Raw genomic sequence first — 24,770 nt, 5'->3', positions numbered from 1 at the left:
CTTATTTAATTCTTGCTTTTTTTTCATCCTGTGTTGAATTCCTTGCCTGTCCTTCATATTAAAATGACCTCGTTCCTCCAGGGAAACCTCCCCCGCTTCAAACAAATGGTACCAACACCAAATAACTGCTTTGTGGTATCCAGTTTTGTCCTGCATTTGTTTTAAAGCTTCCCAGGAACCCTTGGCTACTTCGCACAAACTGTTAACTTGAGGGTAATAATTTTGTCTGGGTTTTGTCACAGAAATTCAATTAAGGAGGATTATGAACACAGTTGTAGGCCTGTTTCATTTACAGTTGCAAATGAAACCCAGGCCACACACTGATAGTTTATATAGGAAAGGAGATATTGTGTAGTTTTGAGTGGCTGAATTACCTGCATGTTCCTTTGTGTGGCTTCACTTATTGCAGAACGGAGGGGAGTGAGACTTGCAAAAATTAATAAAAAAGTGATAGAAAAGCGGGAAAGAAATCACCAAGGGAAAAACTGCCCCCACTGCTTTTCCCCAGGAGGCACACATCCCTTCTACACATAATAAACTCCACAGGGAATTTCTTCCTCCTTAGAAAACATATCTCAAAGGGCAAGAGTGAGTAGTCCTTTATTTATTTATTTATTGTTAACAAAGAGCAATATTCTGTTTTCATGGCCTTGGTTTGGCTCCAAGTCCCTGAGCCACTGGGGACAAAGCATAAGGTTTCACTTTTTTTTCAGTTCTTATTTCTGGGCCATGCAAGCCAACTTTTTTATTCCTTTTTTCTCTTTTCAAGTTTTTCTACAAGCAGCTGAATTCCCCAGGTAGAAGAGGGGAGAGAAGGAGGAAGGGAAAGGAGGACGTTTACCATATTGGAGCAAAATTATAGCTGCTGCAGAGGCTGGCTCCCGGTGGAAGAAGTGTGTTTGGAGACAATGTAACAAGAAGGGAATTTGTTTATTTGGGAGATGCCTTTTTAAGTTATGAAGGGCAGAACAAAGGCAAAACTTGTCTTGATGTCCTCTGATGAAATGTCTGTGTTTATAGAGGAGCAATATATCTCAGCTTTGCTTTGCAACAATAAACTTGGGAAATACTTTGCACCACTTGGGAGGTATGTGAAGGGCACGGTGCTTGGGTCACCCCTTCCTCCTTATGCAGGCTTTGTTCCACAGCTTTGGGCTCTGTCCTCTAACCTTTTACCTGGGAAGTCCCACACTGATTTCCCCAGGGTGTTGCCTGCCTGAAGACATGAAGGATAAGGCTTAGCTCCCATCTACTGACTTTTATTCATAAGGATTTATCATCATTTTGCAGATGAGGAAGAGAGGTGCTCAAAGGTGGAATCAGCTCCAACAACTCAAGGCTAGGCACAGTCTCAGGCTGTTCCCTGTATGAAGTGAGTGCTGCAGTGTCTGCTAAAGGACCTACCCCATGCATCACCTTTGATTAAAGCTCTCCCCAAGCATACTCTATTTAACAACTTGTGTGCCTCTTGTTTCTTACTTTTTTCCTGATCCTTCAATTCTAGGAAAGGTTATACTGTCCTTACTGTGGTTTCAACAATATGCCTAAGAGGCTTACTGGATTCTTCACCAGATGAGGGGAAATAAGCTCTTTAGTTTCTAGCTTTAGATCAGATACTGTTTCTGTACCTCTCTCTATACAGACTTGACACTGTTGAAGACTGAAAGAGAGGCAGGCAGCTTATTAACTCTCAAAAACTTCAGCAAAATTCACTGTAAGTGATGCAGTGAAGTGTGAACTATATCTACTTTTGCTTCACATCTAGGGCAATTCATCCTGTTGTGAGGGGCTGTTACAGTGATTTATATTTCTCGGTTGTTTTGTGGTAGTGTTGTCTGATGTCAAACCAAATTTCTTGTTAAGGTAAAACCTGGATGAAAAGAGTGAAAGGCCTTATGTAAATGACAATCTGTGAGTCTCTTGATTTTTGGGCACCTTTTCTAGAGAACTTAGGACAACTGAAACCAGCATCCTCAGCAGCTTTCAGTCCAGGGGAACATGGCTTTATGGAGAGTATTATGGCTAGATGGATTTAAGTGTGAATAACCTTGCAGAAGTCAGTGGATTCATGCTGACACAAAAATAGTGGGGGAGAAAAAGGGGAGGAGTTTTGCATAACTATCAGATTGTTTTGTTACAACTGATTGGGACAATCTGTCATCATTCAGTTTTGTTCTGTAGTGGAGGAAGGAGATGAGCATCTCCAGAGGGTGGCTCACCATAAGGGCCTTCCCACGGGTGACAAGAGCTGACCTTTGGGACTGCTGATCTCCTCCTGCTGACATACCAAGGCCTTGCAGCCTAGCTTAGCCCAGGTGAATAAAGTAGGGTGAGATGAATCTCTGCCTACGTTTCAGTCACATATTTTATATTTGGTAGAGCATATAAAAATACTCCATTTTTAGCATCTTTCAATCTGTAGATAGTAGAGTCAGATCCTTAGCCAGCATAAATGAGACAAACTTCAGTACTAAAAAGCTGATTTTGATGGAGTAACTTCTGCTTTGCTCCAGTTCAAGCAGTTTCAATCTCCATATGATGCCTTGATGGGGCTGAAAACAGAGGCTAGACAAAATTAAGAGGATGAAAGTGGGTATTTGTTGAAGAGCCTTCAGGTACACTTTGGGCAGTCAAAAGCCTTCAGAGAGGCTACACCCAAAATGGACAACCAGGTCACGGGTTTTCATACTTTTATAAGTTTGGTCCATTTGCATATTGGGATTAATTATCCAATTACAAGTTCAGGTAATGAAGTAATTACCCCAAGTTTGTTTCCCCCCTTAAGCCACTTCATTTACGTATTCCAGGGTCTGAGACAGTAAGGTGTCCTTGAAGTTCAGGCCTAGAGAGGATTTGTTATGTCTAACCAGAATGGGAGAACAGTAGCTAACAGGCTATATGGAGTCTTAGAGTTACACACTAAAGCATTACAGGATATGAAAAATATAAAAGCTAAAATCCTAAGGCATCACAGAGAGTTTTCTGGGGTTGTTTCAGCAGTACCTCTAAGCTTACTACCTAAACTTCAGAAAAAGGACAGAAAGGGGCTGCATGGTATGTAAAGTACGCATGATTTCAGGTGATATCTTATGATTTAGATAAAGCATTTTAGATTCATGACATCTGGCAGCATTGCTTTCTCAGAGTGTAGCAGAGAAATAATCCTTTCAAATCAACTCTATTGGAGAGTGAAACGTTTTTCGCCAGCCTAGTTTAAAAATCATATCTGAGCCTTTCTCTCCTGCTAACTAGTTCAGCACAAACAAACAGTGCACACAGGATGTAGCTGTTTCAGCAGTTTCCCTGGAACCTGCTGTACATTTAAAATTATTTTCTAGCTTTTTTTTGGAGCAGGTTTTTTTTTTTTCATATAGATGGTAAAATGTGTAGTTGAATCATAAAGCTAGATAAAGTACTGTGAGCCTGTGTTGGACTGAAGTCCTTTTCATCCAAATAATGAGTTTATCTGCTTATTATGAAAGGATTGAAAGACGTGTGGGAAACTAAGACTGAAACACACTCGGGAGCCTATATTTCAGCATTATGGGGGAGTCTGACCATTAATATGGGAATTAATAACCCTCCAAAGCCATCTCTTCTGAGCAGCTGCAGTAGGAACTGGCAGTGCAGAATGCGCAGACTAATTCTGCTTCAGAGAAGCTAAAATCAAATGTTTGTTACAGTTTTATGTGCATACACTCTCAGCAGGAGCCGTTTTCCTTCCCTTTAGGCAAACTCAGAAGAGGTTGAACATTTAACAGCCTCAAACTACCCAGACTGTGTGCCATATGTACACAGCACTGAGCCATGCCTGTGTTGTCAGTCTTTAGAGTCTTCCTGAAAGGTGGAATCTGGCTGGTTGCTTGCAATCCATGTCCTTAGAGGCACTGGAGCAAAATGCTGATGTTGATCAGAAGGGGAAGGTCTGAAATTGTAAGCAAACAGAGAAGATCCATCATGCATTTTCACAGATGATAAAAGGCTGACAGTGGCAGTCTGCTTATCAAATAACTAGATTTATTGAAATAGCCTGCGCTCTCATTAAATAGTTTGCTTTTCATGTTTTTGTTTTATTTCATCTTACTGAAGGTGTCTGAATTTTTTTCCAAACCTACTATTGCTGCCATGTCAAACTGGCTAATTTAGGCCATTTCTTCTGTTAATGCTTAAAAGCAGCATGGACTGCAGTGTTCTCATCTCACTGACACTGTGGGACCTCAGAGCAAAGCCAGTCCCTGTCATGAAATCCAAGATTCCTGGAAAGTAAATCATAAAAATTAATGTAATAATTATAAGCTTGTTCCTTGAAAGATGGTAGTGCTAGTGATAGTGCTACACATTTCATTTAGTATGTCTAGTGCTGTCAGCTATGCTCAAAAAATGGGGTAGAATTGATCATTTTTAATCAGGAGAGAGAAATGAAATGCAGAAACAAAAATGTTGCTAGCATGATATGACATCCCTGTGCTGAAAGGACCGTTCCTTTCCTAACTCAGCGAGGTATCACATTTTGTGGTTTTGTTCCCAGGGGAATGAGCTGCTGCTTTCCTCCTTTTCTGAAAACATTTGTAAGACGGGAAGTGGAATATTAATAACTGAAAATGCAAGTTGCAGTAATGCCATTTGCATAAGGATGTTTCTTGACCCATGGAGGATATGCACTGTCTGTTGGAGAAAATATCAACAGAGGAACTGTGGGAGCCTGATGGATCTAAAAGGCTACCTGGCAATAAATTTATTTCTCAAATAAATCCCAGTGTGATTCCCAAGACTGGAACTCTGTTTGTAGCCTGCTCTTTTTCCTGGAAGATGTGATGCACTATCAAGAGATCAATATCCCCCAGTACTGGGTGTGGTGCCAGTAAGTAGACATTTAACATGTAGTAAAGGTTTTTTAAGCAAAGGGCATGGAGACAGATCTTTCCTCCTGCAGCATTTGCTTGTTGAAATTTAACAGTCCCGGTGACCTTCCCTGAGAAAGGAAGGTCCTTCTCCAGAAGCATTTTAACAATGCACTGCATGGAGCTCAGCAGCTGGGGTTAAGACTGATTTGACTCTGCTGATGTTTTTAACTGTAGTTTCAGGAATTGTGGTTTTCTGCTTGGACCTTTTGGGGTGTTGTTTGTTAAGCAGATGCTTATGCTGCAGAGCCTTCCTTCCATGCAGTTTTGAATGCCAGTGGTACCAAAACATTACTCATAAAGTGCGCACGCTGTTACGATTCGTGACTTTAACTCTTAGCATATTTATAGGCCTCATTTCCATTTTTTGTGGTCTCATTAATGGAGCAGCAATAATAAATCGAAATGTTAATGGGGGATCATTTCACCACGGCAGAAGGTATTAATGAACTTGATACAATAGTTGAAAGGAAAATAACTTTTTAGTAGTGTAATTTTTTAACCATCGCCCCAATTGTCTCCTTCCAAACATGCAGAATTGGGGCAGTTTTGAAATCATGGGAATCATTTCATATAGACAATTTTTAAATCACCTTCCTGGATACCTTGCATAGGAGGTGAACCATTTGCAGAAATTCCAGTGGGGGCAGCCATTCTGGAAGTGAAGCATGAGGAGACTTTGTTGTAGTCATGGTGGTAGAGATGGAAACCCAGAAAGCACCTTTTGTCTGTGTGAATTAATGACCTTCATTAATAGAGAGTGCAAAGGTGGTCCTCCTTGTATGAAGTGGGCATTTCACATCCTGTTGTGAAATACTTGAGGATAGTGTTAAGATATGGTCTCATAGGGGACTTACTTCCCCAGCAGACAAGGGAATTGTGCCTTAGGTTTCTTGGTGGCACTGTATCTCACTTTTCCCACTGGGAAAGTTGAGGGCTTTGAGCTAATGGAAACAGTTGGATGTTAAGGCTTGGTCAGTTAGTATTTGTGGAGTGTTAGCGTCTCCTGAGGGAGAGGAATTACACTGTGGGGAAATCCTCAGCTGGAAGTAAACAGTACCAGACACCATTCAGGACCTTCCTCAGTGCCACGTTGTTGAAGGCCTCTGTGCTGAAATTAGTTACAGCTGTAAAGACATTTCTATATGCATGCTTAGAAGTTGAAGGCTAAAATTTGTAATACATTTGAAGTAAATTTGCATTCTAGCCCATGGTACAGAGCATCTGTTTCAGTCTTTAGCTGCTTAGTTCTAGAAAGTTTTTCCCAGTGAGTTTTCATCTCTCTGAGTACATTCATTAATCCTTTTTGGACTTTGCTTACCCACAAATATAGAAGAAGCTTTGAAGTGGATTGGCAACTTTTCACCACCCTTCTTTCTTTGGTTTTGTTAAACAGTAAGTTTAAAGGTACTAGAGTGGGTCAAGAATTGCATGTTTAAATTGTTTGTTTCCTGCAAGAAAAGAGATTGGCATTTAAATGTGCCATTCAAGCTAATAATCTCATAATCAGGAGTTTACTGACCTAGAAACTTAATCTAGTCCTGTGAGTTCAAGCATCTGCAACTTTTTTTAAAAAACAGAAAAAATATTATTTTCAAATGAGGCATGTGATTGGTCTAATTCTCTCTTTTTTTGTAGATACAATTAATTTGAAAATTACTTCTGTGAGGTGCTGTTAATTCACTTCTGTGCAGGCAAACTGTGAGCCCTAGTCCCCTGAGCTAAGCAGAGGGTGAACAAGTACATATGAAAGTGGACAGATAAATGCCAGTGCAGGGCCATTTGAAACAGGAAGAAAGGAAGGGGGGGGGGGGAAGAAAAGAAAAAAGGGAAGATTATCTGTCTAGCCTTATTGGCAAATGATCAGAAAAGTGACTGAAAGCATTATATGGCATTTTTCCTTGCTTAGGGCTTGATACAATACTCACTAAAATAAGTGGGAAACTTTCCATGATGTTCTTGATTTTGGGCTGAGATGCCTGATTAACACTTAACTCTGTCTCCCTGCAACAAATTGCCAAGTGCCTCAAGCAAAAGATAAAGATACTGTCAACAAGCAGCACTATCAATACTACCTGGCACTGGCAAAGCAAACTCATCTGTTGCTATAATGACTCCTCAGCATGTAGAGAGGAAAGCACTTGTTTTGAATATAGATATGGATATAACCCAATCATGTGGCATGGGGCTATGTGTTCAAAAAGTGTCATTTTCAGATAGACAAGTGACCTTGAAACGCTTTTAACAGTTTTCCTCATCATCACCTCTTAAACTTCTCACTCTTTAACTTTAGTTCAGTTGTATTTAATTTTCCCTCCCCTCCCTTTTTTTTATGTCTTATAAAGTTCAGTATGTGATTTGGTTTGGGGATGGAGGTGGAGCACAGCTGGTGGAGTGGAGGAGCAGGGAGGGAGATCTTTTTAAAGCTGCTAAACTTGTAGCTAGAGAAGATACTGCATTTATAATGTTCCCATTCTTCTCAATACTTAACAAGAAAAATGATTGTGTGTGTGTGACGTGAATATTCAGCACAGAGCTTTGGTAGCTGACCGCTCTCTTTTCACAGCCATCCAACCGCACACACATTCCTAAGGGATTACCTCACCGCCAGTGCTCCTCAAAGTGTGGGATACGCGGAAGCCGACCAACTGCAAAGCTCCTTTCTGCCTGCTGCGGTGCTGGTTTTAGGCAATGACCTTTAAAACCACAAATCTAACCCTACGTCTACCCCCAAAAAGATTTTTCATTTGTTAGCTAAATGGGAGAGATGCTGGGCGTAAAATAGGGTAGAGTCTGTAGGTTACATGTAGAAATTCCTTTCCAAGCTTTACACTCCCCTTTGGCTCCACACACTCAATAACTTTCCAGCCAGAGAATGTTTGTCCCTTCCTTCTCCTTCTCTTTTTTTTTGTGTTCTTCCCTTGTTTTGCATATTCTGACAACACTGTTTACTTCAGCCTGCAGCTCCCACTGCTTTGTGTGCTTTCTCTGTCTCACAATTGCATAAATAAATCACTGAGGAAAATTTGCATTTGATGGGAATTTTTAGCTGATATTAAGTTTTATGGGTGGAATATAATATATGTGAGTTGACTTAATTAAAGTGCATTGTCGTTTGTGACACGGAGGTCTTTATCTGTACAAGACTATTTTTGCCTTTCATATTTTTTGCTATTAAACATGCCAGTGGATTTGAAAACCCAAGGATGACAGGTCTCAGAAAGTATCATCTTTCTTGTAGCAAAATAACTGCTTATGCCAAGTGAAGCAAATCAGCATCATCACAGAGTTGAACAGTTAATTTATGCCATGAATTTCTAAATGCCAAGGGCTGGAATCTGAGGCCCATATATGTTGTAGCACCCTCTAGTCGCCCTGTTGGTGACTTGCGTCACACTAGAGGAGAGATGGAATCCGGCAAAATGGTTTAGATCAAGGAGAATTTGTCCAGAGTTTCTGTGCCCTGATATACTGCATGGTGGCTTCCTTCCCCCTCCCAAGCAGTGGTGTGTGCCCCGACGTGCTGCTGGATTTGGCTTTGGTGAGTGCCGGGTTTCTCTCGGCGGGGCTGGCGGATGGGCAGAGCCCACACTGCGACTGCTGGGGCTGTGGACACGCGCTGCCCCTTCTGCCACATGGGCTGAGGTTTTAACTCCTCCAGAGCAGTGGGGAAATTCATCTCATCAGCTGCTGCAGCTTTGTTTCAGAGGCATGAGGAACCAGCCTCCCAATTCCCATTTTCACCCTGTTCTTAAATATCTGAATTGAAGGGAAGGGTGGAAATGCCATTTTAGGCTGGGTCACATACCCGACTAGAGCATGTTTAATGCATCCCTCTGACCAGGAGCTTGGTCTGTGATATTTATCCTTCCATGACAATCAGGAAGGGCATGAGCCTTCTGCAGGATCCCCAGATCTGGCTTCACAAAGCACAGGTTATTGGGAGGGCTCCATACGAGTTCTGGCTTTTTGACTGTTTCTCTGGAGCAAGGCTGGCAAAGTGTAGCTTGGGATTATCACACTGATTAATACTAATAATGCTGGTGCAGCTCCCCAAAGTGCAAGAGGGACTGATCGAAGTGCTACTTCCAATTTATTTATTTTTTCAGGCTAAAGATTTCCACACTTGCACAATTCTTTGCTGCCATTTTCCATGCAAGGGATCTGTGTGCCCCTGAGACTGATACTGCATCTGCTCCTCTGCGAAGACAAAGATAAACTGGTTCCTGGTGTGTTGTTACTTCGCTTACTCTTCAGCATAAGAACAAGCAATAAGAATGCATTTTAGATGTTAATGAAATTAATGAAAGCCAGATCTCGGAAACAGCTGAGATTGTTGACTGTCTCAGGCAGATTTTTACTTCATTTCAATTACAGATGAGCCAGAACCAAACCCCTGATTAGAATTGCTCCAAATTTTGGATCCACATCTCTCAGCTTTGCAGTTTTGACCTGTTTCCAGTATTTAATTTTCTTCCTGTTTTATTTTTCCTTCTGGTTTTACTCCAGGTGTTCTAATGTTTTCATTTTGTCTCTGTGAAAGACTGGCCTCATGAAGGACATGAGACCTGCTGCCACAAGTCCCACTGGGGCTGCAGAGGCATAATTAGGTGTCAGGATGTGCTGGTACATGTTGGGAGAGCGCACACTAGACTTGGGGCTGAGAAGCATTTCTGTGCCATCTTGTCAGGCAGGTGGCTGCCCCTACTGCCATCCTGGCAGCTCAGTAGCCACAGTCCCTGAAAGGTCCTCCTTCCGTTAAACGGCGAATGTCTTTCTCGCTGGCCTGAAATGGCCATGACTCTTGATAAGTCCCCAGCTGCAGAATCTTACTGATGGTTTGTTACCATGCCTTCATCCATAACTCCAGACCACCCCATCAACAGTGCGGTGTTCTTAGTCTGCACATATATAAATTCCATCTGAATTTATACTCTGATTTAAAAAAGAAAAAAAAAAAGCCTCCTGGAGACAGTGTATTAATAATGAACAAATTCCTTTTTATGTCTCCTGGATATAAGGGGACCTTGAGACTCCCCCTGGGGAGAGAGAATGGTCTGAGCAGTCCAGTTAGAAACCTCAGAGGCAGCAAGCACACAGGAAAGGCTGGTTTATTATCTTTGTTCTTTTATTGCTGTACTCGAATCCCAGGAACAGTGTTACTTTGGGCCCACAGGTATTGTGCAGTGCGTTTTTAGGGGAGGTTGAGAAAAACACCTGATCATAATGGCTTTAAAAACATGGATAAAAGAGGAAGAGGAAAATATAATTTACATTAAATACTACAGTGCTTCATTTACACAATATAATAAAAAGCAAATTTTGTGATTCAAGTAATGATTGCAGGTTATTAAACTGGGCTTTAAAGGCTTCATAAATGAAAGCCTTTTAATAAGTTATGAACATGGATGATAATGCTCTTGGAAATAGAGAGAATCTTTATTAAGCTTGACACATTTGTTCTCCACCCACCCACTTCCCTGTTACTTTACTTGGTTCCTGGATCACTGTCGCAAAAATGTGCCAGTGGGACAAAGCTTGAGCTGGGATACTACATGGGAAAGCACCACCTTCCATGGCTACCAGGGCCTGGAGAACATGACATCTTGGGAAGAGGCTGCAACACCATGGATTTGCTCTGGTCAGAGAAGGGGTCATGGGGCAGCTAAAGCAGGTGGGACCCTGCTTTTAGAGCCAAATTCATCACCAGATGGTTTCCATCTACATGTGTATGAGAGCTCTCCTCTGCTGATTGTTGAAAGATTGAGCAGAGCACTCCCTGAGGCATGAAAGGTGCTCTCCCCGGGCAGCTGTTCAGTTGGGAATTTGGCAGCTGGTGGTGGGAGCAGGCAGGGGGCTGAAGGGCAGAGCGGGGCTGGGCTGCATTAGGGCCTGATTCAGAGCACAGTGACATCAATGGGTGCTTTCTCACTGGGTTGAAGGATCCCGCCTGGACAGTGCCAGAGTGAGAAACTTTGGCAATCATTTCACTGCTTCTTTATGTTTTCAATGGTCTGTTCTGACTGGCATCAGACTTGCTGACCCAGAGGGGAGGTGGCAGAGGGAGAGGCAGAGCCGAGCTGGGCAGTAGACAATAGAGCCTTCCTTCCCTCGACCGGTAATAAACCATGCTGGTGCAAGGGAAACTGTTCCTGCAGGTACTGCCTTTGATTAGAGAGCTGAGAGTCATAAAAAACTTCCTGTCATGAGGGTGAGCCTGTGAGACAGCCCTGCCCAACTGCAGTTTTGGATAACTTAATTTTACCTGCTCAACTTGCCTCCTCATAGAGTGGAATATTCTGCTCTATTTTGCCTAAATTATTAAAGACTGATGAGGTTTCCAACGTAGAAGTGACTGCATTTCAGTGATGGATGAGTTGATTCTTGTGTGGATATAGTAATCAAGGCATTTTTCAGCATCTTCGGCATGAAAGGCGCAATATAAATGTGAAATATTATTTTGTGCCATGCAGCTGCTCAAATCTGAAATACACATTATGTCTTGGTAATACAGACAGTGTTTAAGACTGTTAAATTAAACTATTAAAGCCTATAGAAAAAACAGAGATGACAGAGTGCAAATTAAATCTGAATTATCGTTAAATTGCTGTGCCAGTAGTTTTCAAACACATTCATGGTGACCTGGAAGAGAGCAGGGGGAGTGGAATGACATTCACACCTCCTAATTGGAGTCGTTATCCGTTCTTTGTTATCGTGCTGCCCACAACAAGGGCATCCCTGGGACGCCAGTGACTGCGGGGGGGGGAGAGGGGGGAAGGATGCCTGTGGACCACAAGGGATGTTTTGAATGTCCTGCCAGTTCTCTGATTTCAAGCCAGGACACGGCCAGGCAGTCACTTTGTCGGATAGATAGTTTTTGAAGGCAATATATCCCTGCAGGCTCTTTTCTGTGCATGGTGGCTGAGGCGGGGGGTTGGGAGAAGAGGGAGGACACGGTGCATGGCTGGGTTGTGCTCCTGAAAAATGTTGGTGTCCCAAGGACATGTCCGTCCTTCCTTCCCTCTTCTCTTCCCTGCTAACAGCCCAGACTCACTGAGGGCCTCGGTGGACCAGGGGTTTGTAATAAAATCTGTGGGCCTTCCTGAAATATCAGATGGAAGAGGAGCTTTGAAAGTTATCTAAGTGCTCTGCCTGCCAAAACATGAATGCATCTGATAGTATGTTCTCAGGTGCTTTGTGGTTCCTTTCTATCCAGTTGCAAGTGATGAAATTTTCAGAACTGCCTTTGGAAGTTTGTCTCTGCCCCATTCTCTAATAAACACTCCACAGTGCATTTTCAAATTAAGATTTTGCCTTTGTTTTTCTCAAGTCATTACTCATGATGTTATCTCTGTGTACCTCAAAAAATCCTTTTCCATCCTTAATCTTTACAAGCTTCCAGGCATGTGGATATCTGTTTATTGTGAGTCAACCTGATGCCAATCCATCAGTTTGTTTCTTGAAGGACTTTATGACAGCAGAAAGTGATTAATTTTCAAAGCAGATGCAGCCTTTAATCTGAAGAAAAGGCAACAAACTTTCCCCCTCTCCTTTGCTGATTGAATCTGGAAATGAATGAATGATACCTGACTCAAATGTGTTTCTGAACTAGTTTTCATTAAATATAATCGGTCAGTGCTGATCATCAGAAGTGTCTTGAAGATTGCCCTACGTATATATATGGTACTAAAGTCAGAATGAGCTTAGTGATCAATATTCGTTCAACATCTTAATCTGCTCAACAGTATTAAATAGATTGCCCCAATGTTCCCTGCAAAGCAGGGAAATAATGTAACTCTTGAGCAGGAATATTAAAGTAGAGAGGGTAAATGTGGTGTCCAAAGCATTGCCAAGCTGCTCCTGACTTGTATCTTTGTGCCCATCATCCACCTGTTTGTCATCATCAACCAATGCAGTTAAAGATGTGAAAAACTCCCAAGGATGGCCAAGAAAATCCAAGATTGACAAAATTGAGGGAAACATCTCAATGTGGCTTCCTCTGTATGTGCTACTGTATTCCCAGATCTCTCAACTACTTGTCTCCAGTGGCTACGTTGGGACTAAACCCAAGCACACACACAACCTTAGTTCTGAGTATAGTTAATTTTTTTGTCTGGGTGGTTTTTTAGTTGTTGGACTCCTCTTCAAGTGGTGGGAACTGATCTCTATCCTTAAGTCCATTCCTTGCTTTACTGTTAAAATATATTTCCTGTTTCCAGCATGGGACAGAGCCTCTGTCCATGAGAAGTTAAGCTCAGATATGCAAGTCATTTTACATACTGCTGCACTATAAAAATCATACTAATTTTATATACATATACAGTTAGCTCAGTAATGGCTAAAGATCTGTGTTCCTCTCTGGACTTGCCGTAGGAAATCTCTTCAATTTCCCTGCTGTGAAATGAGAGGGTAGCTAGCAGTGTATTTAATTTAGTTATTTGAGGCCCAGACTGCTACGGGACATTTCTTTGGCTATGTCTTCTGGGGAGATTTGAATGAATGACCAAGAAGAATCTGAATCATCCAGTCATGCAAATTAAACCATTTCAATAATATGAGGGCTACTTTTCCTGATCCATAGTAATTGATGAGGCTCATTATATGTTAATATCACTCCTTTTTTTTAGTCTTACATGTAATTCGCTACAGTGTTTCAATGTGAAGGTATAATTAAGATTCAGATGGCAATTTCATTCTAGACTGCTCTCTACAGTTGCTTTAATAAAAATTAGAGCTTGGGATGCTATTTTCTCTAGAGGCAGAAAAAAAACATCCTTTTTGATACTTCAGATATATATCCATTCAGCCACTGCTGAGTTTTCTAATTGTGAAAAAATGCAAAGTACTACTACTTCCAGGCAAGCACTGCTTCTCTTCCCCCTATGCATGGTTCAGTGCCCCTGCTGAAGTTCTTGTGTTCAGTACAGCAGCCAGGACTCAGTTCCTAAATGCTCACAAACTCTGACTTTCATGTCAGCTGTGCCCAGATCCTCCATCTACATGTTAATGTTAATTACCAGTGCCCATGATGCTTGTGGTACAGCAGCCAGCTACTCTGAGGTCTGCATCACCAAGCTGTTGGGGGGGAAATCTGTGCGTGAACCTTCATGAAATTGCATTGAGACTTTATTTTCCATATAAGGGGCTTATGGGGGGCTTCAAGTGGGCAAAAATCCTTTGCAGTGAGGGCAGGAGAGGCACATGCGTGTCTGTGTCCTTGTGGTGTGTCATTGCTTTGCACCGATCCTCTTCTTTACCAACAGGCTCTGGCTGTATGTGGGATTTGATGGCTGCCTACCAGTTGACTACACACATGAGCTTATGGCGGGGATGCAGTTCCCTGCAGACAGAAAGGCTTTGGAATGTAGTGTATGAAAAGAGCAAACTGAAATGTTTCTGTAAAATCATGTGAGGAAAGACAAATGTGGGTGTACATGAAAACATCCCAGCGAGCCTGCTGACATGGGCAGGGAGAGGAGGAGGTGGGAGTTTCAGTGCTTTTGTAAAGAGAGTAAAATAGTCACCACCTGGTAGTGGGAATTTCTGAAGTGGATGGCAAAATGTCATCTCTTTTTTATAGCAACCATTTTTTGGAAGCGACCGTTTCATTGTTATTTTGTGTAGGCTGACATCAGGTGCTATGTGAACCTGCTGCAGAGGTTTTCTTTGCTGGGTATTTGAGGAGAGTGGGGCTGTGTGTCTGCAGCACAAACCTTGTGCTGGTGTGAGCTGCAGCTCCCTGGCAGTGGTGGTGCCTGGCAGGGCACACCAGGTCATTCCTGTGCCAGAAGAGAGATGTGCATTTTACAGCGCTCTCAGCGTGAGTCCCCATGGGGTTCATAGATTGGGACATACAGAAATCGTCCCATCAAAGCCATGGAGCCTCCCTGGGGGTAAAAGAAGAGCAGAAGGGGAGAGGCTGCTGGTGCAGGGGCCTGTAGCCACCAGGGTGGGGAGGGAGGCAAAATCCCACCTCTGCCTCAGTGCTGGAGTGGATGAGACAATGTGCACTTACTCACTGGTTTTCAGTGAGATAAGTGCTGGGGGGATTCTGTAAGAGCCAGAGTGACCATCATCCTGCTCTACAGTGGGGAGCACCAAGCAAAATCACTGAGTGGCTTTCTGACTCAGTTTCCCCTCCTGTAAGTTGGAGGAGATCTTTCCCAAAGATGCTGTAAAGATAATCAGGTTACATTGATGCTGTGGTGTGAGGGACCACGTAAGTCCTTCAGAGAGAGAGCTTTCTATCTGACAGCTGTTTTAAAGATGTAAAAAGACATGCAAAAATTTGGCTTCACTTTGCACCATGTGGAAAAGCAGAACATGTTTTTCAAGAAAGGAATTTATGGCAGTGTTTTAGTTCTGAAGGACTGCAAATGGTGTGGGTCCTATTCTCTCTGGGTGTAACTGCAGCTCCTGCACCAGGCTCACACAAACATGGGGATCTGGGGTTGCCTGTCCATGCAGGTAGCTGCAGTGGGAGTGTGTTGTCTCTATGCCATGTGTTGTACTGTAATGTGAGTTTTGGAACCAAGCCTGTTTTTAATAAATTGTACTTTTTCCTCAACTGCTTCCTGTCTAAATACTGTGCATTAACCCAAAAATGAACAACCATCAACAGCAGCTGTCAGTGGATTTTTGTACATTCTCAGCAAAGACCCTCTAAGGAATTTCCTTGTTAAACAGACGAGCTATCAAAAGCACCTTTTCAAGCCAAAAAGGGCAAAAAGCTCAGAAAACTGAGTGAATGTTCAGTGAAATTCTGTTGCAGTTTAATGAGATCAGGCCTTGGAAGGAGATCTCTCCTGACTTGTGCCTGCTGCGAGGAGAGCCAAAGTAATACATGAGAATCTTAAGCATAAAACTTTTATAATCTTTGCTTTGACCCTTTCAGGACATACCAGTAGTTTTGACATATTTCTGATGGATGTTGTTGCTCCTGGAGTTGCGCTGGGCTGGGGGTGTTTGTAGGGCATCACATACAGTGAGGTCTTGGCTAGTAATGGACAAACCTTAATTAGGGAGGCTCGGGAGTGTTGTTTCAGCCTTCAGTTGCATTTCAGACTTGATCTTGAGGAGGGAAATTACTGACCTCAACTGTGAGAAAACAAGTGAAGTTTATCACCAGGTCTGTCTGTAAATGAGTAAAACAGACCAGGACTCTCCAACCTGAAAAAGAGATGGACCAAGTGGACATGTGGTAGAGATCCAGCAGATAGGAGAGGGTGTAGAAGCAGGCAGGGAAGAGGGAAAGAGGAAGGATGTATCTTCAGACATCTGGAAGTCACTGTTTTGCTCACTGTGTTGTTTTATGGTGAAGTCCAAAGGAGCATTGCTGTGAGAAGATCAGGATGAGTGGTGATATGGAGGAATTGACCTAGAAAAGTGATGGGACAAGGCTTCATCAAAGCAGTAGAAAGGTATAACCAGGATTTTTGCGAAGAAAGAAGGAAAATGATCTCATTTGAAACAGAGTGTGATGTTAAAGAAATACTGTGTCTGAGGGGCAGACGAATTGATCACATGAATTAAGACTGTTCATTTCAGTGGTAGTACAGAAATGCACTGTCTGTTTTTATTCTGTCTCAACCTGGGTTTTGCCATTTTTATTCTGAGTCACTGCTGCCCTTCTGTACAGAATTCAGGTGAAGGGCTCTTTGCTGAATCTAAGTCTTTCCATTATCTTATTTCTTTCCTAAGGGATCAAGATTGATTCCCAATAAAGCAGCTGGTTGATTTTTAAGATTCTAGGACTTGCCTATTTGTTTGATCTTTTGGTTTTGCATTTAACTGGTTGCCTGCTCTGTCCCGCCTCTAAACGACTTTCACCCAGTCTGTGGGCAGGGACTGCAGCTCTGTGTCCAGGCTATCTCACGCTGCACCACTTCTCCAGGGATTTCCACCACATTGTCAGATATGAAAACTAATGAAAGGTATTGTTTCCGCTTTTCCTTTGGTGGTTTTAATTTTTATTCAATTTGTCTCTGCATGTCAGGACTAAATGGCTGGAAAGGAAGGGGAGGTCAGTGAAGCTGTTTCTTCACAGACCCTGAGTGTGCTCTGCTTCATTCTCCCCATATGCCCAGGAGTAAATAACCAGTTTTTTCAAGCCCTTGCATTTTCTTCATGCTTGTTTTTTTCCCTTGTTGCCTTGACTTCTTCTTCTGGCGCTGAGATCCTCTTCTTTGGGGCATTTCCTACTTTAGTGAGTAGGTTTGGCAGTACTGAACATTGGAGCATGGTCCAGGCCAACAGTGCAATACATACCTCGATATTTCTTAATTACTTCTGATTAATGTTCACCCACTAAACCCAGCCAGTTTCCAAGTTAGAACATTTTTTTCTCTGTCTCTGACCACTGCAAACTCTTCCTTCTATGTAGAGGAGAAAACATTTTTTCCTCCTTCTTTTTAAAGGGATGCAGTAGCACTGAGGAGGCTGGGTTAGGAATCTGGCTGGTAACTTCGGATATTATACACAGGGCAGAATAGGACAAAGTCTGTTCTCCAGAGTTACTTTGGTTGTGTAGCACCAGGCCCTTGTTTGTCAATGATGCAAATACTGTGCAGATGAAAAAGTGAACGTAGTTGTGTCTGGTACCCAGCATTATTTTTTAGTACCTTTCTGAAGATAACTTTCATTCAGCAGGATGTTGGTTATTTGACACACCATGTTGTTCTTGTGGATAGTACATTCCTACAGGATTCCAGTAGGCTACTGGCACAACAATTAAGGGTGCATATTTTATGGAGTGCTTTTCAACAGATGCAGATAAAACTGGCAATCATTCTCTCTCCGGTGTGCTGCCAGTGGCAGTATCCCATGTCACATGCTTTAGGGAAGACGTGAGAAGTTGTGCTGTGCCATAAAGGAGTTTCCTCTGACTCACAGCCATCAGAGCTGGCTGGTGCCCTGAAGTGTGTTGATGTTGTGCATACAGGGATGTTAGGAGGGAGATGTTGATGTTACAGAGCAGAGCAGTGATGGAAGCAAAGGTAGCTGGACCAGTATGGCTTGGCCAAGTGTGGAAACAGGGAAGGTCAGGATAAATTGAAATAGTGCAGTGGAAAGTCTCCATTTTCATTACGTTTATCACTTACACTCCATACGGTTTAGTCCTTTCTTTCAACTGGATCAATTAACTAAATCACTTATGCAAGTGTATAGGCAAATATTACAATAATTTCCTCAGAATTAAAATAAGCTTTGCTAATGAGTTCTTATGGTCTATCATGAAGCAGTGAAGACTTGTGAGCATCTGAATTACATAGAACTAGAATGAAAAATAGGTGTGCTTTTTTCCTCATTACTTAATTAACCACTGTGCTTTCACTTTTATCTGCTTTTTTATGTTTGAGTGACTGTAATTTTGCTCTTTCCTCATGTATTTGAGTCAGCAGAGTGATCACTCAGTTTTGACACAATAACCATGTAGGAGATTGGGGTTGCTTGACTTCCTGTAATTTCTTAATCCTCACCTATCGAAGAGAGAATGAAGACAGAATTGATACAGACAACTTGGCTATAACATCTCAATGTATAGGATGTCAACATCAGCCTGAAATATCCTTCCTTCAGTGTCAGACCTGAGCATTGCCAGCCATGATATCACCTGCCTTGGGAGGCTGAGCCAAGTAATTCCAGCAGGTAACAAAGAGAGATGAAATATCCCAAAGAATTCTACTCAGCTGTGTAAAACATTATTAAAAAGAACTTCCAAATAAGGTTTGTGTGTTTCTTGCTCTCCAGCTGTGCAATGTCAGGGTGCCAGGCACTGCTGGCTGATTTCATAGGTGCAGGAGGCACAGACACAGTGTGGTGGTGAGACTCCACTCCTGCAGTTGTAAGGAGGCCTTTGTTGGAGAAAGCTGAAGAATTGCAGCAGGTTCAGCCATGGTTATGTGGGCAAATCCGTTTTCATCCAACACTATCTGCAGAGTGAAACAGAGTAAGACTGTAAATGGTGGAGTACATTGGCCCATGGTGTAACAGGCAATTTCCCACTGCTGCCCTCAGAGACAGGCAGACCTTGCTGCCCAGGCAGGCTCACAGGCACCACCATTCCATCTTTTGTCTTCTCAGGTAGAAATCAACTTGACTTTGTGGGCTTAGAGATTTCTCACGTTTTAAAGCTTCAGCACATCTCCAGTTTCTGGATACAAGATAGTTCTCTGTACAAAACTCCATTGGCACAGAGACAATACAATGCCTGTTGCCCTCAACACTGAACTCTTTAATTCTCATCTTCTGGGAACTTTGTTGTTCGGAGAATCCACATCTATAAGGCAGCAGTAATGCAGAAGTCAGCCTGTGCTGAAGTGCCTGAATTTGGTGGCTGACCTGTGCTGATGTCTGTGTGTCTCAGCTCAGCTGCCCTCCTTTGCAGATGTAGCTAAATGAGACCTGGCCCAGTCTACACTGTGTGCTGCAAACAGTCTTGCAGTTACATTAGAGTCTGTAGCACCTGGTGCAAAATTATGCTTAAGAAAATTAAAAAGGCAACTTTCCAAAAATGATATAAAAAGGAAAGAACAGAGAAAGAAGTTAAAAGAACATACCTAGGCCAGCTGCATGCACAGTGTTTCACCATTCTGGGGAGAGAATAGCAGATCTTTCTTTAATCAGCAATTCCAAGCTGCTGAATTGCTCTGGGATATCTGATTTATCCAAATATCCTGTCTTACACTGAAATCAGACTCTTAATGTTGCTTATACACTCTTCTTACAGCTGAAAGACCTAAATGATTTTAACATTTCATCTACTGTCTCTACTCCTTTGAACAGAAATAATGGAAAGAGGATAGAGGGATAAGGAAAAACACCAATGGGAAGTAGAATCAAATCTGACTGATGAGACATAATGTAGTTAAGCAATGGATGTTAAGCACCTTTAACTGATTCTTTATATATTCTTCCAAAGGCTCGTCTCCTCTGACTCTCACAGCTGAGCGGTTTGGGGGTGTGTACAGCAAGTCAGTGCAAATCAGAAGCAAAACATTTGTCTGTAGACTTACAAGGAGCTTTTCAGTTAGACAGTGGTGGTATAAATGCCAGCCTGATCTGATCTATTAATGCAATCGAGTCTAACCTCTCGAGCCTTTTAAACATAGAAAAACAACAGCTCTTAAGTGGCTGTGAGGTTTCAATTACATTTGCACCCCAGAGGGACACAGCAGTGACCTGGTGCTGATAGATTTATGAGTATGTTATCTGACAGGAAGGTGGGTTTAAAAACAATTGCTGCAACATGTGCTTAGTTATTACACTAAACTACTTTCCTTGACTTGGACATCTCTATTTTTCTTCTCTCATCAGGCTCAGATAGTTCAGAGGATTCCCACCATTGATACAAAGATTGTTTCCTCATTGATGTTCCAGAAATCAATATGAAAACAGAAGTTATTTTAGATATTAAAAAAGCATGTATCAGCATTTGAACCCCTAGCATGGTGAGAAAACTGCTTCAGATGTTTTTTTAAAAGCTAAGAAGATTATTTTGTCTGACTAGTCTGAGCAAGAGTTATTTCAAATGTAAAAGGACAAGTTAGATTTTTGGGAACACTTTTACATCTAAATCCTTAGAATAAACATTGTCTTACTCACATTATATTATAAAAGAGCTTGGTTTACTTAGCTGGAAGCCATACATGATTTTTCTTGAAAGTTATGAATTGCTTTCCTTATTACTCTGGAGCCTTATATTCTCTTTTAGAGCTAATCATTAACAAGATAAGAATTAAATACTGATGGGAAATAATGAAAACATTTTAAGGGGGCTGAAAAATACATAATTTTCATGACTCTGAAAGTGTTTAAATTAAATAGTAATATTTCATCTTTCTCTAGTATGTCACAAACCTACATGGGTACTTTCCAGCTCAAAACAACTGTCCTGTGTAATGGTTTTGATTTTACAGATTAGCCTATGAGTGAAGACTACTAAACAGTTTTTAATTAACTTATGTCAAATGTTGCATAGCAGTACATCAACAAGAACTTAGAAGAACAAATCTTCATTCAGCTCAGATCAATACATGTACATAATTCAGTGCACCTGTACAGAAATATCCTGCAAAGACACCTTAACTCTGACCCGTGAGGCTTTGCAGACAGCAGAAGTCTATTTCAATAATTATTTCAGTAACAGGGATGAATAGAAATATATCCTCAGATGCTTTTGCACATACTAGTAAGATGCCCATATCTATCTGCCTGCATTAAATTGGGTAAGTTACCTCTTGCAGAGCTAGGAGCTGAACCAGGTGTTTCAGCCATGTTAGCCCCAATTCACATCCTCTTTGATCTTGTAGTATCTTGGTGGAAGTGAATGGCTGTGGATTCACCTGCAGGTATCTTTTTCTTCAGCAGACTCTAGTTCTGCCTTTTTAACTCCTTGGAGCCTGCCTACCAGGCAGTGTCAATGCATAGCTAGGTACTGTGAGTTTGAGTCTTCCCAGCAGCATTATGACTCAGATATTCCCAGGAAAGATGTGTAGCTGTGCTCCACTCAGCTGTGCCTAAATTGCTGATGATACCTGTAGTACACATTTTGAAGATGGTGTGAATGTATTTGCACCTGGCTTAGTGATCCCAGGGTAGATCAACCCTAAAATGTGACAGGCTCCTCACTCGAGCTGGTGGGACTGTCCAGAAGAAGGTAATATTGAAACTTTATCAGCTAGTATTTCTGTATGCCAGTAAGGACTACCCTTTGGGAAGAAAAAAGTCCCAGTACTATTCACTATGTAACATTTTTGAAAACACTCCTGCTTTGCAACCCTTTTGTTTTGGCCATTTGCTCTTTTCTCTAGTGGACAACAAGTGCTTGAGTCTGTGATAGTCTCAGCTGGTTCAGGTATGCCTGAGTACCGTCACCAAATTTCTTACAGTGGCCTGGGTGCCAATACTTAGCCTGAAGCAAGGGATGAAGAGGTCACTGGATGAGTATTTTTTGACAAGAGCTCACATGCAGCACTGCAGCAAGAGGAGATTTGCTCTGAAGAAATCAGATCACCATGACAGAAAATTATGTGGACTTTGCGTGTTGCACAGAAAGAAGCCTGACATAGCCAGCAAATTTCCTGCATAGCCAAATTTTCCTCTTAGCAGTATGTGCATGGATCAGTCAGGAAAATGATATATCTACTTTCATAATTTCTCCTTTTTCCTATTGTCTTTCAAGTGGTCCCTGAGGTACAAGGATGAGAACATTTAAATGTGCGAATAGTCAATATCAGGTAGCGTTTGTGTAACTCACTACCTTGACAGAGCTCTGCAGCAGCAGCATTTCCAGTCCATTTTCTCTAGCTGATCTCTGCTTCTTTACAAAACAAACCAGCTTGGGACAAACAGGAGTGTGTAAGTTATCCATCCCTGAACCTCTCCAGCAACAGCCTCTTGCTGCGTAAATCAATGAACTGTTTACCTGATAGAGTGGAGAATATGAAGTCAGGGATTTTCACTTCTCAGTGTGGTTCCTATTTGAAACTTGTGTGAGCTCCCTGTTACTGCCAGGTTAGCTGCAATAAAATATTTTACTCAGAATCTTTGGCAAGGAGGGGTTTTATTTTGTGCTTTTCCTGTCTGACAGATGGTTTTTGGTTGAAGTAGGGGTAGAAATTCCCCACAGCAGTTGCAGGGAGACTTGGCCACATCCACTAGCATTAATTATAATAATTGTCCTTTGTAATTAGCTGCGTGCCAGAGATGGAGGCACAATGTCGCGTCGCTGCTGACTCTGATTGTTGGGTCCTTTTGTGGATTGCTCTCCCACAACTGGGAAACAGATTGTTTGGGCTGGAATTAGAGAGTTGTAGGTAGGCAGCAGCTGCTCTTGAATTTTTTTCTAATATGCTAGTTAGATGTGTGAGATCAAATTGATTTTGTTCATTTAGCAGCCTATTCAATGCAGGAGGAAGAACAACATGAGCCCATGTAACTGGTGACACTCTGTTCTGATAGAGGCTCTGCCTTAGATGACACTCAGCTGTATTTGCAACTCTGTAAATGATCAGTTCCTGTTCCCCTGCAAAGGTAGAAAATGGCTCTGCAGGTACCTGCTCCTGGCAGAGAAATGCTTACCCATTGCATGTCATACCAGCCAGCGCAGGTGGCATTTGGGTTGACCTGAATTTGGTGTAAGCATGTATTCAGTGAATGTAGCACTGCTGAAATTACTCAGGGATTTTCTACCTTCTTATTTAAACCTGGAGCTGACCTCACTGTCAAGACCCTCACATTTAACATACCAGCCTGTGTATGAAAAGAAGGGCTTTCACCCCAGCCTAACTGACAGTGAAGAACCCAGGCTTATACATTTCTTTAGCAGGGTCCCCTGCTTTCTGGGTTAGAATACAGATAGTCTATATCTTCAAAATTTTTCCTAAAAGGATTTCCCATCAGTGGGAACAAGGGACTTACTTGGTATCTCTTAAACAGGAGTGATAATCTTCACTAGAACTGTGAATGTTGGAGGTGGGCTACTGCAATAACCCATGTAAGTCATGCAGAAAGCCAGGTTGGGACGATAGGGCTTTTACTACTAAATTTTCCTCTGAAACTTAGTCCTTTACATCATGTGTAGCCATTCATATCAAGCTACAAAGGGCTGAAGTCTGCTGGCATTCCAGTGTTGGCAGAACTGGAACATTCCCCACAGTGTACAGCACAATTGATCACATCTGCAGCAATGCTCTGAATCCCCACAGCCTGTTTCACCCTAAAATCTCAATGCATTTCACAAATCTAAGTAACTAAGATATTTTGGTAAGGTGAGCAGGCAATCTAAGCACCACATCATCAAAAAGCAAGTTAGTGTTCACAGAGGTTAAAAGAACTGCCCAGACTGTGCTAGATTCAAATCTGGATTTTTTGCTGGGCAGTCCTGCTCCTCAACATCAGACCTGGACCAGGTGATCTGCTGATGTGTGTGATGCACTTCTGCTCTTGTCAGTGCTCTTGGACTGAGTCACAGCTGTGCAATTCGGCTCCTACCATGTTGTGTGCAAACTGGTGTTTCGTGTTCAGGGTACGGCATCAACGCGATATTGAAATGAAGCCCAGTTTGTGTCACGCAGCCCTGACAGTGTAGAAACTGCAGTGATGCTCTAGTGAGTGAACAGGTAACCAACCATGCCGAGCCACAAGATGGATGTTGTCCAGAGACACTCCTATGCAGTATGTTATGAAGCCTCAATGATAAAATGATTAACGTCTAAAAGCAAAACAAAGATATTCCTCTTTATCTGGAGAAGAAATGCAGGGTGGCTGCCAACCCTGCACTGTGGGAAGAAATTTATGCTCTTTTTCTTTTTGGCCCCATGCCAAGCCAAGGCTCACACCAGGGATGAATCTAACTTTGCTCTGTTCAGTTTGGATGTGTAGGAGCATAACAATATAGCTTATTTTGGTGCCTAAATCAAAACTTTCAGAGATAGTTAGAAAATCTGTATTTTCCTCCTGCATCAATTGCATCAGATGACTTCATCTTATGATATTGCATTGCATTATTAAAGCTAAACTTCAAGGGAGCAGGTGGCCCACTGATGCTATTTCACCTCCCAAGCTGGTTGGCAAATCTGTCATCTTAACATCAAGTGAGAATAAATATTGGGGGTTGCAGTCAAGGGCTTTTTTCAAAAGCAGAGAGTTACAAGTGGTAATGGCTATTAGTGTTAAATATTTGTTTTTTGCAAAGGAGTTGACTATGATTTGTACTAATTAGTGTAGAGTGGAAAAGGAGACAGCATTTTCTCTGAAGCCATTCAATTCTCAAACCATTTTTGGGAGAGTTGGGACTATCTCTTCTCTAAAATCTAAGTGGTGTGTCCACGTTGAGGCTTCGAGGGGTATTTTTGCAGGCTTGACTGG

The 24,770-nt window shown here is 42.1% G+C and overlaps 1 protein-coding gene across 6 annotated transcripts in view; it reads left to right on the top strand.

Annotated features, from left to right (window-relative positions):
* The window catches only part of SEMA5B (semaphorin 5B), a 269,726-nt gene that overhangs the window by 89,531 nt on the left and 155,425 nt on the right, over positions 1 to 24,770 (top strand). Inside the window, exon 1 of one of the 6 annotated variants that reach the window (XM_048309259.1) lies at positions 796 to 1,372. The exons of the other annotated variants lie outside the window; for them this stretch is intronic. The gene's annotated coding sequence lies outside the window, so the exon portion shown is untranslated. Of the gene's footprint in view, positions 1 to 795; positions 1,373 to 24,770 lie in introns of those variants that run through there. 6 annotated transcript variants of the gene reach the window in all.

The sequence above is a fragment of the Corvus hawaiiensis genome, chromosome 7 (assembly GCF_020740725.1).
Source record: "Corvus hawaiiensis isolate bCorHaw1 chromosome 7, bCorHaw1.pri.cur, whole genome shotgun sequence".
Lineage (NCBI taxonomy): Eukaryota > Metazoa > Chordata > Aves > Passeriformes > Corvidae > Corvus > Corvus hawaiiensis.
This window is presented reverse-complemented; position numbering and strand designations above follow the sequence as displayed.